Below are 15274 nucleotides of genomic sequence, written 5' to 3' on the forward strand. Positions count from 1 at the left end.
CAATTCAGCTATCTCAGAGTCTCTTCCTTTGCTTTGGAACAAGAAACAGCCTAAAACTGGCTCTTCAGTACAACTAGCAGAGAAGTGGAAACACTCAAGTAAGAGATCATGAAACCTAAGCAACTATAAAAGACAATGCATCGCTAGGAAATACTTCAAGACACAAATAACTCAGGATTCATATTTCTCAAATATTGCTGTTCCAATTATCCCCCTTGCAACCTCTCATTTGCACTTGCCTGATCATTTTTTTGCACAAGGGAGGAATGGATAAAGCGATCATCACTAGACTGTTTTTCTGCTGAGTCTCAGAGTTACTGGTGAATCTGATACTATGAAAATATCCATCAATACTATAACAGTCTGTAGTACAGCTCTTTCACAACCAGCTCTAAAGCACAGAGAGGACAGCTAAATGACACCTTTTCCTTAATGTAATAACATTTCAATAATTTAATCAAAACTACTGAGAAAAAATGCCCTTCCGAAAGTTCATGTACTTGCAAAGCTCTATCATTAATCCGAACCTTTATTTCAGAGCTGATAAGAAAAAGAAAAATCTGGCAACATATTTGCTCTGGTTCTTTGAAATAATAACTGGCAGCAGTAGAAGCTCCCTATTCAAAACCTAGTATTTTTGATTTGCCAGAGGCCAGGAAAAGCCAAATGCTTCTGAGGATGTGAAGGTTCACTGGGGTAAAATAAGAAAAGGGAAAAAGACAACAGGAATCTCTAAAGGGACTGCAATCTGAAAGTGGTGAGTCTGCTCACAAGATTTATTAGCTGTTGACCTCCTTCCACCACTTAGGCCATAACGTGATGACAGCCTGGTGGCAGTGGAGAAAAGCCACTTTCCCTTTTTGATGCTGACCTAGAGAATTAGGATCATGAACCAGTCACACAAGCATGCCTTATAAAACCATTCATGGCGATTGCACTGCCACCTCCTCCCTTGCTATTTAGTACATCAAGGACAGTTTTCAATTCCTTGAAAGTCAAAACCATTTCAGATCCTGTAGCTGTCTCCAGTCTTCAGGGAATAAAAGCAAATAAAATGTTGGTGTGATTGTGGAACTGTACGATCTCATTGTACACTAAAAAAAGTGATTTTTTTTTAATTGGGATTGAAGTTTTAAAAATTACAAAAGAAGGAGCAATAAAATAAGTGGATCTGGGAAGGAATGGATCTCTGGATTTTTATAGAATTCTGTTAAAAGATGCACCTTATACTGGGTGGATGGGGCAAAGTCATCCCCACCCTGCTTTCCAGTTGGCTGGGACCAGATCACAGGCCCTTGAGCAAACAGCCTAGCCTCATGTCTTTTACACAGCAATATGATAGCAAAAAGATTAATGAAAACCCTTTTATTGACTTTTTGCTTTATGTGAGAAAGCAACAGACTTTTTTGACTTGTTGGTAGCATCTCCACCCATCTCCCCACTGTTTTACTTTTGGAAAAAAAAAAACAAACAAAACTAGTTTGGAAAAGCTGATGTATAAATGGAAGCCTTTCACCTGAACCATCAACTGTTTCACTTCATGATCATGTCAGTCCTTAAAACATGGAAATAAAATACTTGGCTTTAAAATTACAATGAAAAAAATATAAATTATTCCATTGGAAAATGTCCAAATAGAAGAAGTCTTCTCATCCTTTTCTTCTTCCCACACATTCTACTTCCCATTTTGGAAGGTCAAAAACTTCCCCAAATTCACAAAAAATTACAGTCACCTGAAACTACTGCTTTAGATTAATTTATGCCACATTCTCATTCTCAAATTCACTGGTCTCCAATCAAGACAGAGATTAGGTTACCAGATTACATTTTTTTCTGTTTCAGGTTTTATTTCTTTCTGTAGTTGTTTTATTCCCTGTAGCATCACTAGAAAACCACAGTACAATCAAAAACATGTACTCTATTTTTCCTTTTTCTTACGCATTCCATAGTGACAAAAAGAAATTCAAGATTGTACTTAATCATAATATTAGGGGGAAAATCCTGTTAAAAATGGTGTTTAAATATAAACATTTAGATTTTTGGAGAGCGAAATTAAACTAGAGAATATTTCTGTATAGTTGTTGAAGTCACCATGTGTAATTGAAGTTTCCACCAAAAGAATTTAAATAGGTATGAAGAACATAGTCTGACTTGTCTCACTAGAAAAAAGTGTTCAACAACTTTACCGTTCAATGCAAATAAGATCAAATAACAGTCTAGCAATAAATAGAAGAGGGGTAGGGACTGAAGCTGCAAGTATCTCTATATTTTCACCTGTTATATAGTAACCCACCACTATAATTACAGCATTAGTACTGGTCAATTGAGCTAAAGTATTGCTAGGGAAAAGAAAACACAGAAATTATGAAAATATGTGTTCTCAGCCTTGCTGCTTTATGAAAAAAAATGCAAACAAAGGTTAGGTCATATTTTTTATAGATAATCTCCACTTTTAGCAATTATAGAGTGGAATATGAATTGGACTTCTCATTCTTTCAGGAGAATCAAAAAAGAATCTTTCTGAGTCCTTAATTTAGACATAAGCTTTAAAATACACCATTCTTACTGAAAGAGCCTGCTAGACCACACGAGTTGGTAGTGGAAGAGGCTCTTCTTCTCCAACTGGTATTAGATCGTGTCTGAGGGTTGCTGTGTAACTCCGAGGCACAAGGCTAGTGAGGGACCTCGGCTGTTCCCTGGGGTGGCCAAGATGCAAGGTACTCACCTTTCACTGCCCCTCTCCTCTTGCCTTCCTCCTCCACAGATAAGAAACCTGATACTCATTTCCTCTCACATTTTAAAGTGTCACTGCCCCTTCTATCTACCCTCACCTTCACCACCTTTGGGCAAGAGTTACCCCGGGAACAGCTCTTGAATGCAGGAACAAGAGGGCAGGGACAGGATTTACCAGGTACCTTTCCCCCTTTCCCAGGCTTGGGAAGAGGAAACCCTCCTCTACCATCCCCTCTTCCACACTCTGACCCTACAGTGAAGAAACTAACCATAAAACCAAAACATCCTCATGGAGGAATTGCACTGTTGCCAACTCATATGGTTTTATTTCGAATTCACAACTTCAGAGTAGTTCTCACAGTCCCAGCTCCTGGAGTCTTAACTGTAGATCCTACTTTTCAATTTTAAAGAAAGTTTTTATCTTTTGTGGTTATGGAGAAAAAAACCTTCCTGTGTGAAGTGACTCCAAGGTAAGGAACCAGAAAGCTAATAAAAAGAAAACCCTAAAGCATGACTATTATTATTTAATCATCATATTGCTAGGGGAGGAGAAGAGTGTGACTCATGGGTTTTAAGTGTTTTTAGAGGTAGGAACAATTAAATGGGAGAAGCAGGATATCTTACTTTTTCTGAATATCACAGTTACTGTTAAAGTGAAGAATTAATTAACCATATTTAGGGGTAGCCAGATCCATTCTGGATGTGAAAGGGTCGTGGCTTCAGAGAAAAAAAAAAAAAAAAACAGACAAATGATTTTTAAGAAGGAAATCAAGGAAAGGGCAAAAAGAACAAAGGACATATAACTTATTTCATAATTTTTGTTTCAAAAGGAACAAAGAGCAAATTCAGGTCTGCATCTTCATTAGGTGTGCACACAATACACTGGTTCATTAGTGACTATGAGAATGCTGTCTGTCTTGATTATGGAATGCTTCCCTGTCAGAAACAACATTTTTACAGGCTTTTGGGTTTTGTCATTTACTACATAGGTATTTTCCACTCCTAAGATAATTTCCTGCAGAGGAAATGTTATTGTTCTCATTCAAGTTTCATTTTTTAGCAACTGTTATTGTTCCCTATCAACAATTCTGTGTCTTGGGACAGAACCAAATTACACTTTCTCCAGCATTGCTTATGAGCTAGCAATTTCACAGCCCATAATCTGGAAAGATTATAACAGAATCTACATAAGAGTTTGTGCTGCATTTATATCAAAATACAGGTAATAGCACTGCTTCTTCTTTCCATTATGACCATCTGGTACCAACAGATTTCCTTGCTTTCACAAGCTAGCATGATTTTAGTGGTGAATCAGGGCTGAAATGTGGACACCTAGAGCTCTACACACCATCTTTCTGTTATGTTTTGTATAGATTGTGTGCCTTATCTTCACCTATAAACCTCTATGTGACCCACATACATCTTGGGGAGGACTGCCATGATAATGGCACTCCCAAAAGAAGATACTATGCCCTCAAATCTAATCCGTGTGTTTGAAATTAAATGTGTGTGAGAAATAACAATAACACAGTTTCTAATAAGTATGCATGGACTCTTAGGTGCATTCCAGTGTTCTCTGGAGACAGTGCTGCATGTCTCTGGTACAAATAAAACCAGTCATGGTATTTAAAGAAGTTTTATTCATGTTTGTCTGTATATGTGGGCATGCAAGTAATTCAGTGTTTGCGAAAAAAACCCAATTTTTTTAATGTCACAGTGAAGTTTACAGTGGTGAGATTGTAAAACATTAAAGTAGTATTTTAACTGATGCAAGCCCCACTCTGAGTACAACAAAAATTGACTGTACAATACATCTCTATCTAGGGTCCAACACCACCATCACACATCCTGTGTCCTATTGCTCCAGTCTACCCTCACACTTGTCTGGATATTTTCCCACCAAAAGGTACCGACATTTACTGGAAGATGCAAAACAAATTAGTATGTGTGGTGTAAATCAGTGCAGGTCCAATGAAGTCAATCTGGACTTGTACATGTCCACTGCAGAAAGGCACTGAAAGAGAATTTTGGACACCAGTTCTTAATTAATAGCACAATTCTGCATTGTCTTGGATGTAACTGTTTTAGAGCTTTGGCTAACAAAATGTGTTGAATTTCCAAATGAAAAAGAATATATTTAGAGGCCTCAGTTCCATAAGCAGAGGAGACTTTCAATACTTTAAGGTTATTACTCATTGTCATAAGGAAAAGTTTTTCAGGAAGATGTAACAGATCACTTCAGATACTTTACACTCTAGCTATATATTTAACTGATGAATTTCTCTTGCCTAACCAGGCAGCTTAGCTGGTTGGTCCACTATTGAAAACGGTAGCCTAATATAACAACAGCTGGCCCTGAAAGATATTGGGTTAAATGGTAGTTTTGCTCCCGTTTAATCTCCTTCTCAATTGCTTGTTACCTAATTTAGCTCAACGCTGAGGAACAGAAAACTCAACTTTTTGCCTTTAATGGAGATGCTCTTTTCTCCACACCAGAATTCCTGCAAGCTGCTCATCTTTCAAAGAGATACCTTTGTATTGTCCACCCTTAAGTCATGACAGAGAAAAAAAGTTCAGGATATTAAATCATGTGCCTACAGAAGTTATCTGGATCTGGAGCCTATCCAGAGCTTTTAGTCAAGCTGACAGTTCTTTGCCTTGGCCATCACTGCTGAGGCTTCCAGACCAAGCTTATAATTAGCTGTTAAAAACTAACCAGAATTAAAATATAATTCAAAGAAAACAATTTCTTAAACATATGCCCAGAGTTTTCTTAGAGTTTGGAAACTATGACTCAAGTTTTGTCAAGCCTGTTACTAAAGAGATGAAATTTCAACTATCTCCATTCATACAGATAAATTTAAGTAACCAAAGTCAAAACTCCTGAAGCATCACTTGAAACAGGTGCCTTAGGCTCTTCCTTTTCATCCCTACCCATAAACGGCATCTAATACCTGCTTGCTGAGTAGTAGGGGTGCCTGTTACATTACAGGCATTACCAAATACCTTGTTTCTCTGGTTTTGGTACTTGTCCACTAATCTCTCCTTGTTTTAAAAAGAGGAGCAAACTTATATTTCCAGTTTTCCTAGGAGAGTCTTTGACAGTGAAAATGTCCATTATATTGGGTTCTCCAAGGAGAGTAGTTACTTATGGGATGCAAGTGTCTTTGTTTCCTGAGGTATTGTAAACTGAGAAGATGTTATAATAAAATGTTTATCCTTTCTGTAAGATGTTACATAAGATTTACATATTTTAAAATTTACATTCTAAAAACGTACTGCAAGCATGTGTATATTCTACTCAGCTAAAGAGGTAGCGTGCAATATAAATGGATAAACTAAACCCAAGATAGAGCTACAATATAATTTAAGGAAATTTTCCTGGAAACTTGGACGCAAGTTCCCAAGAGGTAAAATATGAACTCCTACTCTATATCAGCAATGTTCCAAAACCAAGGGATATTCATATTTTTTTAATTCTGAAAAGAATTTCAAATAGAAAAAGTACTTTTCCCAGTTCACCATCATTATATACCTTTCTCATAGCTTTTTCTTTTCTCTGTCTCTACCCATGTATTTTCTTTGGGTTTTTAACAGTTCCCTCAGGGCAGGGCCAATTATTTATGACATATTTCTCCGTGTAAAATTTATTTGGGAAAACTGTTCCTATGGAAACTGCTGTTTTCAAACAGGCTTGTATTAACTTCAAACAATCTGATTGCATCTACAAGAGAGAATACCTCTTTTATTATCCAGCATATTCTAATGACTTTGACTACAAAATAAATTGCACAGAGGAACAAAATGAGTTATATTCTGTGATATGATCAAGTGGGTATTCAGCTGTCATCTGGTCAGTACAGGGAATTAGAGTAACTCAGTTCATTTTACCAAAGTCCAATTTGAAGATCTCATAAAATTTCAAAACAAAGCTTTTAAAAATATCAGTCAAAAGCCTGGCTGGAATGCTATGAAAGACCAGCAATTACCTTATGTACAAATAAAACAATGAAGGTTTTTATTGCAGAAATATCATATTTCATGTATATGTATGACATATTTACGCTGCAGGGCTTCGGCACTAGAAGTAGATTGACAGGTCAAGATGCTACAGACACTTGATTTCTGTGGCTTCAGGATCAAGCTCTGACAATTACTTATGTTTTGTCTTTGTGGTGTTTTGCCATTTGTTCTCTCCTCACTCTAGCTCCTACTTATCTTCTGGTCATTGCAGTCCTCCAGACAAAATGAAGCATAAAGCAGCTGCAGTACAGTTTACCTGAGCTGGTTTCTAGTAAAAAAGAAAAATAATAATTTTCATGTCCTTAATAAACAATTTGCCATTTAAAAAAACCTAATTTAAAAACCTACTTCATTAATTGCCTTGGTGGTATTATGAGATTTTTAGAACTGTAATACCCAGTAGTAATCTAGTCAGGAACAGGCAGAGCAGGTCTCATAAAAACATCCCAGTCCTCCAGTTTGGACTCTTTCTTTGGTCCTGTGCAGAAGTTAATACTGTTAATACAAAGGTCCCTGCTAGCAACCTTCACACAGGCAGGCTGGTAGCTTTTGTTTTTCCTCTGAGTCATCTTCAGGAAGATTTGGAAAAAATAACTTCCGTGCATTCTGTGTGCTCAAGTGGCCCTTTGCTTATCTAAATGATTAGCCAAGAGAGCTTTATTTTTTAAAAGGAACTGATTCAGCCAGGGACTGAATAAACTCCAAGGCCACAATGTATAAAGGAAATAAACTGTGATTTCAAGTTGGAGAGTTTTCACAGTCCAGGATCAGCTAGCTGCAGCAGTATCAGGAGAAAGGAAAAAAAAAAGCTTTGCTGCACTGAAGCTCCTGAGAATATGGTCACGTGTATGAAAGTAGAAATGTGTATAAATCCATTTGTCTGTTAAACTCCTAGAATTCAACATTGAATTAAAAAAGAATTGTGAACTAGATCACCAGAAACCTCTTTTCTGCTCATTTTTGTAAGTTGATCTCAAAAGGTTGGTTGGATTGCTCAGGATTGGGAGCCTTTACAAAGAATACTTTCAACCTTCTTTTTATGTAATATAAGTTCCATATTGGTACAAACCTGTCAAAAGATTGTTGGTAGCAAAAATGTTGATGCAGCTGGTGACTCAAGTTATCTGATGGGACATTTGGTAGGTTTGGTAGGAAGCCTTTCTACATGGCCCCAGAAAAAAAGGAGCTTGTGTCTTATCCCAAATGGGCCTGAAAATCTTTCCAGAATTGCCTAAGCTCAGGCAAATAATGTGTTAAAATTGTCCTGTCTTTCAGATCTGAGGACATTTTCTGGTAGCTGGGAAAAAACCTAAATAATTTCAAAATATGTAATATAGAAGATACTATATGTATAAAATATATATAAATATATATAAAAAAAGTAAAAATAATTTTGCAAGTAGTTGCAGTAACTTTTATCTCCAGGTTCAATGGACGCTCTTACCCCAGTAGAAATAGTTGGGAACTATCCCCACTATAGCAATATGGAAAAAGTCTTAGCCCAGTTGTATGTGATGTCTTTTTCTGTTCTCATGTGTTGCTTTTAAAAACGGAATGATTTGGCCTGTGATGCTTAATGCATTTGCTTAGACTCATTCTTTGTGCCACCTGAACTGGCTCCATCTGGGTCCTGCTTGTGAGTTGGATTTAGCCACTTTATTTGTACTGCATACCATGATGTTTCACTGAGCTGCTAGAGGCAGCATGTCTTCTGTACTGCAGACTGCTTTCCTGGGGTTTATCAGCCCACTTTTGTGAAGAACTTACTTGCTATTTCAATATAAGAATGAAACGCATGAATTTCTTTTTCACACTCTCATCCCACAAACAATAGGCTAAAAGATCAGTATATGGGGAACTTCTGTCCCCATATACTGATAGTCTTCATCTTTTAACTTCTTAGAGATCTCTGATCTCCGTCTCAACTGAAAAACAACAGAAAAAACTGTTTATTTACTTTACTGAAAGAAGATCCATAGTGACCTTCAGGCCTATAACTGAATTAATCTCTCCAATTTATATTCCCAGTGTTGTCAGCTTCTTTGATTTTGATTGTATTTTCTAATTTTACAAAACCTGGTCCATTATGTCTCTGTGAGAATCTTTACTTTCAGCCCTTTGTGGCAACACTGGAAAACACAAGAGCTCAGCACCCAGAAGGCAGATGGACTAATTTTCATAATTAATTATATATATTCTCACACTAATGGTCATTAGATAAGTAATAATTTTTAATGTTTACTGTGATGAGAACTTCCTGGGTCAGACTTTCAGTTACATGAAAACTGGAAGAAAAAAGCATATTTAAATATGTATACATTGCAAAAAAAAAAAGGTATTTTTACTTATCTTCTAGGTGTGATTGTAAGACATAGAAATGAAGAGTGTTAGCAAAACCAGGGTTCAGAAATTTGCTGAAGACGGGATTTTCAGAAAAGCCAATGACCCTACTCTTTTCGTTTTGTTTGATGTGATATTTATTGGTTTTTTTCCAAGACCATGCAGGGCATTTCTGAAAATCTCACTCTTAACTTACTTCAAGTGACTTATATTCCCATTAAAAAAAAAAAAAACTAGAGAAAATGGGCGTTTGAGAGTCTAAACATCATTTTTAATGCCTGAATGCAACATCAGGCATCGTGGTTGTTCAGTTGCTAAACCTCTCACTACTGCCACTTAAAGAACAAATAGCTTGTTTTACATCAGCACTTTCTCCAGAAACTGCACTTTTACCTTCAAACACTTACACAACAACCAAAATGCCGCACAAACTGTCACCAGTAATGTTTATCTCATATCTATGGTTCACAAAGCAGCATTTTCAAGCTTTTGCTATATGCAGGCTTGGTCTTCTCAGCCTGCTCTGAGTGTTTGAGCTTTCCATGAAGCTCTACCTGAGTAGAGGCAGCAAACTCCAGCCCTGTGGTCCCCTAAGCCCATCAGAAAAAAGCTCCCTGCACAGCAGAGGAGAGAAGAAAGTGAAGGCACTGGAGGCCCTTGGTCAGGTACACCTCATTGCCCAGTCAGCAGCTGGGACCTGAACATGGAAACTTCATCCCTTGGGAAATTTCCCTTGCTCATAAATTGTGGAGTGGCTAGATTTCATCTCTCCTGTTTCTCTTCTTTGCTAATATAGCTCTATCTTTGCTGAAGAAGGGATGAATATGTAAGTATCCAAGGTTAATATGAAGGTCATTGTGTTTTTGTAGCACTCCCAATCTCTGTCTACCTAATGAATCTTTAAATCTACGCTTGAGGGAAGGAGGTCAACAACCACTATTCTTTCTTCTTTTTCTGGGGAATAAAAAAAAAAAAAAATTAAGATTGACTCAGACACTTTGGTCCAAGAAGGGGTTCATAATTGTAAAAGCGGTATATTTCTATCCAGTCCAAAATTGGAAACACTACATTTTGGAGTAAAAATCCAGGAGTCTCTGTTCTTCTCCAATTTCCTATGGGCTCACATCACCTGATTCTGCAGCCAGCTTGTTGGCTTCTATGTATGTGCTTCTACAATCTCACACAGCTCTCCAAGAAATAGATGGGGTGCCAAATCTGGGGTGACAAATTCCCCTGAGCAGACAGGGGCCAAAATTTTTAACATCTCAGTGCTCAGTATTGCAGTGTCTAATCCTCCCTTGCAAATCTTGTATTTCTGTAGTTATTGTACTGAATCAAAAGGAGTTGCTACAGCTTCTTGTATGATAAAAATTTTTGTAAAAGAGGAGCATCATTAAAATTGAGAAACTGAAAAGATATCAACAGATTTGCCTTTCTTTCCTTGTAGTGGAGAGTTAGCAGAGAAGTTAATATTGATGCTTCTAACACCATATTTCAAAGCCTAAGTATCTGATGAGAGAAAAAGAAAAAAATTTAATATATGTAAAAGGAAAATGGCTCAGAGAATGGAATAAATATCTCTATTTTTAGAAAAATGCTTGTTTCATTGAGGTTACACACCAACTTTGTTCCAAGTACATATCAGCCTAATGCAAGTCAAAGAAAATTTCATATATTTGAACATTTAAGTATTTTAATACTCAGAAATTACAGGAATATATACAGGAATTACAAATCTAACATATGCCCCAGAATTTTTCATTTATTTGTTCTGTACTAAGAGAATGAAATTAGTCTGTTCTCTGCAGAATTGGTGTTTTCTTCTCTCTGACTTCTCTGTTGAATTTATATCCTTGATGATATTTTTACTTACAGTATTATTGTTTTTAAACCACACATGTAATGTACTATTCATTTCTTGGTTCCAGCTTAATCAGCTATAAAATCAACTAAAGTGATGGCCAACTTTCATTAGGTTCCTAGATCAGTCTTGAAGACCAAATTGAAAAGCTTTATTTCCAACAGGGATATGTGCTTTAGAGGCTTGTCTGCTATAACAAAATAGCAGTACCTCATAATATCATTGTGCCATCATAAAGACATGAAAACCCCGGGTTCACATAGCAAAGACATTTGTGAGGATGAACAGACTCCCATGGCTGCTTGCAACTTCCACCTAAAATCACAGAGGGGTTATAAAATCATAGAATCATAGAATAATAGAATATGCTGAATTGGAAGGGATCCACAAGGATCATTGATTACAACTCCTTGCCCTGCTCAGGATACCCCAAGAATAGCACCATGCGCCTCAGAGTTTTGTCCGAGCGCTTCTTGAACTCAGACACACTTAGTGCCATGACTACTTCCCTGAGGAGCCTGTTCTAGTGCTCAACCACCCTTTAGGTGGAAAACCTTTTCCTGATATCCAACCTAAACCTCCCCTGACTCAGCTTCATGCTGTTTCCTCGAGTCTTGTCACTGGCCATGACAATGAGGAGATTGGTTGTTATATTCCAGTTCACTCTGAAACTTTAGGACAAGAGGAAACTAAGTGCTCATTTCTGCACAGTTACATTTCTTATGTCTTTTGATCCAGTAATTTACAATTATTTGTATTGAGTCTTCAAGTATTTTTCTTTACCCATGAGAAATGATAAGGAAGTGTTTGACTTACAGCTAGTCCAGGGATGGGTACTAGTTGTATCTGGTGCAAAGTATGAAGCCTTGTCCCAGCAAATGAGTGCTGATGCTAACCAGGATGAATTTGTGATACACAGTCAGGGCTGTGCTCACAGGGGGAAAATACATAACATTTGCAATGGCCAGAGGGTAATCCCATCTTGTTTTCATATTCACAATGCTACTTGAATTGGGAAAAAAGGCAAATGGCAAATTAGAGTTCTGTTATGTATTTAATGGAAATAGTGGTATATGAAGTAATTGTACTCCAAACTAAAGTTGTCAGTGAATAAAAAATAATTAATGGATTGTTTTAATGTGTTACTACAGTTTTGATGTCAGTGTTGTGCCTGGAATAATGGAGAGCTATTTTAAGACATTACTGAGCATATGCCATTCTCATATTCAATGGTAGATTACTGAATGTGAAACTGAAAAGGCTCTGAGGAAATATTGAAAGGAGCATACTAAATGTGTTTATGCTTTTCAGTAGAGCTAACACACACTAAAAAAATATCTCATAGTCTCATAATCTTATGTGGACTGGACTACAGAGAATATTGTTTGTTTTCTGTGGTCCACATAATAGAAAAGAGAGGTAAGGAGGGGAGTACACAATACCCAACATCTAATACTTTCTCTCCCCAGCAGACAACTTTGCTCATGATATAAGTAATTATTATCAAGAGTAGTAAGCAGTGGACAGAGGGTGATTGCTTCCATGTGTCATCTTTTCCTTTTGTAAGGACCCCCTTGGATTCCTAAAAAACAACCTTCAGATTTTTCTAGCCATTTCCTCTCATCTTTCCTTCTCCTTGTGCCAATAAGAAAGGTAGCAAAAAGACAGACAATACTTAACAGAAAGTTTCACAAGCAGAGTCATTTGTAAAATGAAATACTATGTCCTCTTAGCTTCTGGGGAGTAACCTAAGTTCCTAGTGCAAAATTTCTCAAAATTTTTACTTTTCTTATATTTTCCCGATTTAACCATCTATTTCATTAGAAGAAATATTTAGGGCATATCTATCTTATTGTGCTAAAAACCTGATGATTGGTCAATGTTGTTCAGTAGTGAGGCTCATAATTTCTTGGAGGGAGTAAGGAATATAGCAAAATGGGTTTTTTTGTCCTGGCAAATGAAAATGAAATTAGAATTCTTATTTGTGAAAATAAGTGATTATCAGGCTTAATTAACTAGATTTCTTAGTGCTTTTGACTGGAAAAATTCCTATGAGTTCTCAGAGTTTCTACCCACTGCTGGAGCTTTGTCATCCCTTGTCCATTTGGAGTCATGGCAATCTCTATATTCTTCTCTGAAGAGGCTCCTCCTGCCCTCTCTCACCTGTCACCCCAAGCTGTTTTTCGTTACAATTTGATGAGGTATGCAGGTTATGTTCTCTTTTCAGCTTGTAATAGATACAGTAGTGGAATGTGGGAGAATGAAAAGGTCTATGATGCTTAAATCATTGCTTGTACAAATAGGTATTTTCTATTTTTCCTATGTTAATTCACACCTCCCACATCTACGCATCCTATGAATGTACTAAAACTCAGATAAAGAATCCAATTATTTCTACTTCTAAAATATGACCATCTGGTCAAATGATATGTGTCTCATTCCCATACTATGAACAGGTACACTTGTCTTTCACACTTATAAATTTAAAATGTTGACCTAATTTTTTAATATGGAATCATTCTTTTACCTTTCTAGCTTTTTTTTGCATCAGGCAATACTTTGTTATTTACTATAGTTTTTAAAGTTAAAAATACTTTTATAATTAATTTAGCCACAGGACATTCTAGAAGAACTGGACATGTTGGCTCTGTAAGGTTTGTCTGTCACTACATATTACACTATAGATAACTCTCTTCACTTGGTTGGATACTGTTATATAAAATACGAAAATGTCATAATGTAGGTTTAGTATTAAGTATTATATTTTTGGTTTTTGTTTCCTTTTTAAAAGAAATTCAGAAACAGCAATTTAACCTGGAGATTTGTCTTTCTTGGTATCCAAAATAAATAGTGAGCAGCACCAGAATTAAAAAAACAAAACAAAACAAAACCACACACACACACACAAAAACAGCCCAAACATCTAATTTGCAGATGATGTCACTGATATGAGCTCTGTTTATCTGGGAGTAATACATAATAATGAAAAAAATGTTTAATGGCTGCTTTAATTTCAGTTAGCTTGGTCAGTGTACCTTTGGGCACATTATATAAGCTGATGGGGTATTATTCTGTCAGGTTTATTGCTATTTTCTCCATAGAATCTCCAACTTGTGCTTTTCATTAAGAACATTGTTATTTTCTAAGTAGCACATTTAATTCTCCTCCTAGAGTAACAGGAGGAGAACCTCTTCCTGTAAGTTCTGCTTGGTTATGTTTTTATGAAGCTTTTTAAATGCAATGCCGTCAATTCTAAAATGCCTGTGCCTTCAATCTATTCTCTGTGGATGGAAAATCTGTCATAATGTTTAATTCCTGGCTTTACAACTGTAGCTCAGTTTGTTAGAGCATGGTGTTAATAAAATCAATTCACTTTACAGCAGCATCTTCTTGTAAATCATCTATGTCAGTCACATGCAGTGGCCACAGATTTCTGTTCCATATATGGGAACATTTTTAAGGCAGAAAAAACCCTTTCCTTCTTGCTTGTTTTTCCTCTAGTTGTTGCCTGTGTTTAAAGCTAATCCCAACTGAACAGGGTTAAATGGTTCATCTATTAGATTTTCATCAAAATTAAGTTAATTCTTATGCTTGATGAACTTTTTCACTGATCAGTCTTATCCTGGAGTAGAAAACATTATTGTTTATCTGGTATCGTTTGGCCCACAAGCAAAACAGTATAAGCAAAGAAGCAGCCAGGGAATTATGCATACAAATAGGTTTGATTTTAATTCCCCAGAAAGGTTCTGTAATAAATAATCAAACTAACCATTTAGAAACACTGAAAAGAAAAAATAGGCACAAGGTTAAAAGTCAATATGTGTTAGTGCACAAACAATGTTGAACTGATCTAATTTCAACTGAAAGCAGAGTAAGAGGGCTCATGGGCAGGAGGTCTGCACATGATGTTATTGTAAGCAAACAAGGAAATGTTTGTTCTATATGAATATATGGGTAGGATCAGCTCAAAAGTGTTGCTTCTATCATCTGTTTTTTTATTATCTATATTAAGTACGGTAAATATTTACCAGACCCAATCTTCCATGTAGTTTCATACTCAGTATCTCTTTTGATTTTAGCAATGATTCATTTATAACTGCTTTTTGTGTGTATTTTTAAGAACTTCTCTGCATCAGAAAAAAACCCAAAAGCAAACAAACAAACAAATAAACAAAAAACCAAAAAAAAAAAAAAACAACAAAAAAACCAAAACAAAAAGAAAAACAGAATTCAAAATTATCATGATAATATGTTTTGAAAAAACAAATCATATACTATTTATTATGGACAAGAGGGAGATGTCTCACCTAGTAAGGA

The sequence above is a fragment of the Manacus candei genome, unplaced genomic scaffold (genome assembly GCF_025592945.1).
Source record: "Manacus candei isolate 608988 ecotype Guabito, Panama unplaced genomic scaffold, ASM2559294v1 h1tg000017l, whole genome shotgun sequence".
Lineage (NCBI taxonomy): Eukaryota > Metazoa > Chordata > Aves > Passeriformes > Pipridae > Manacus > Manacus candei.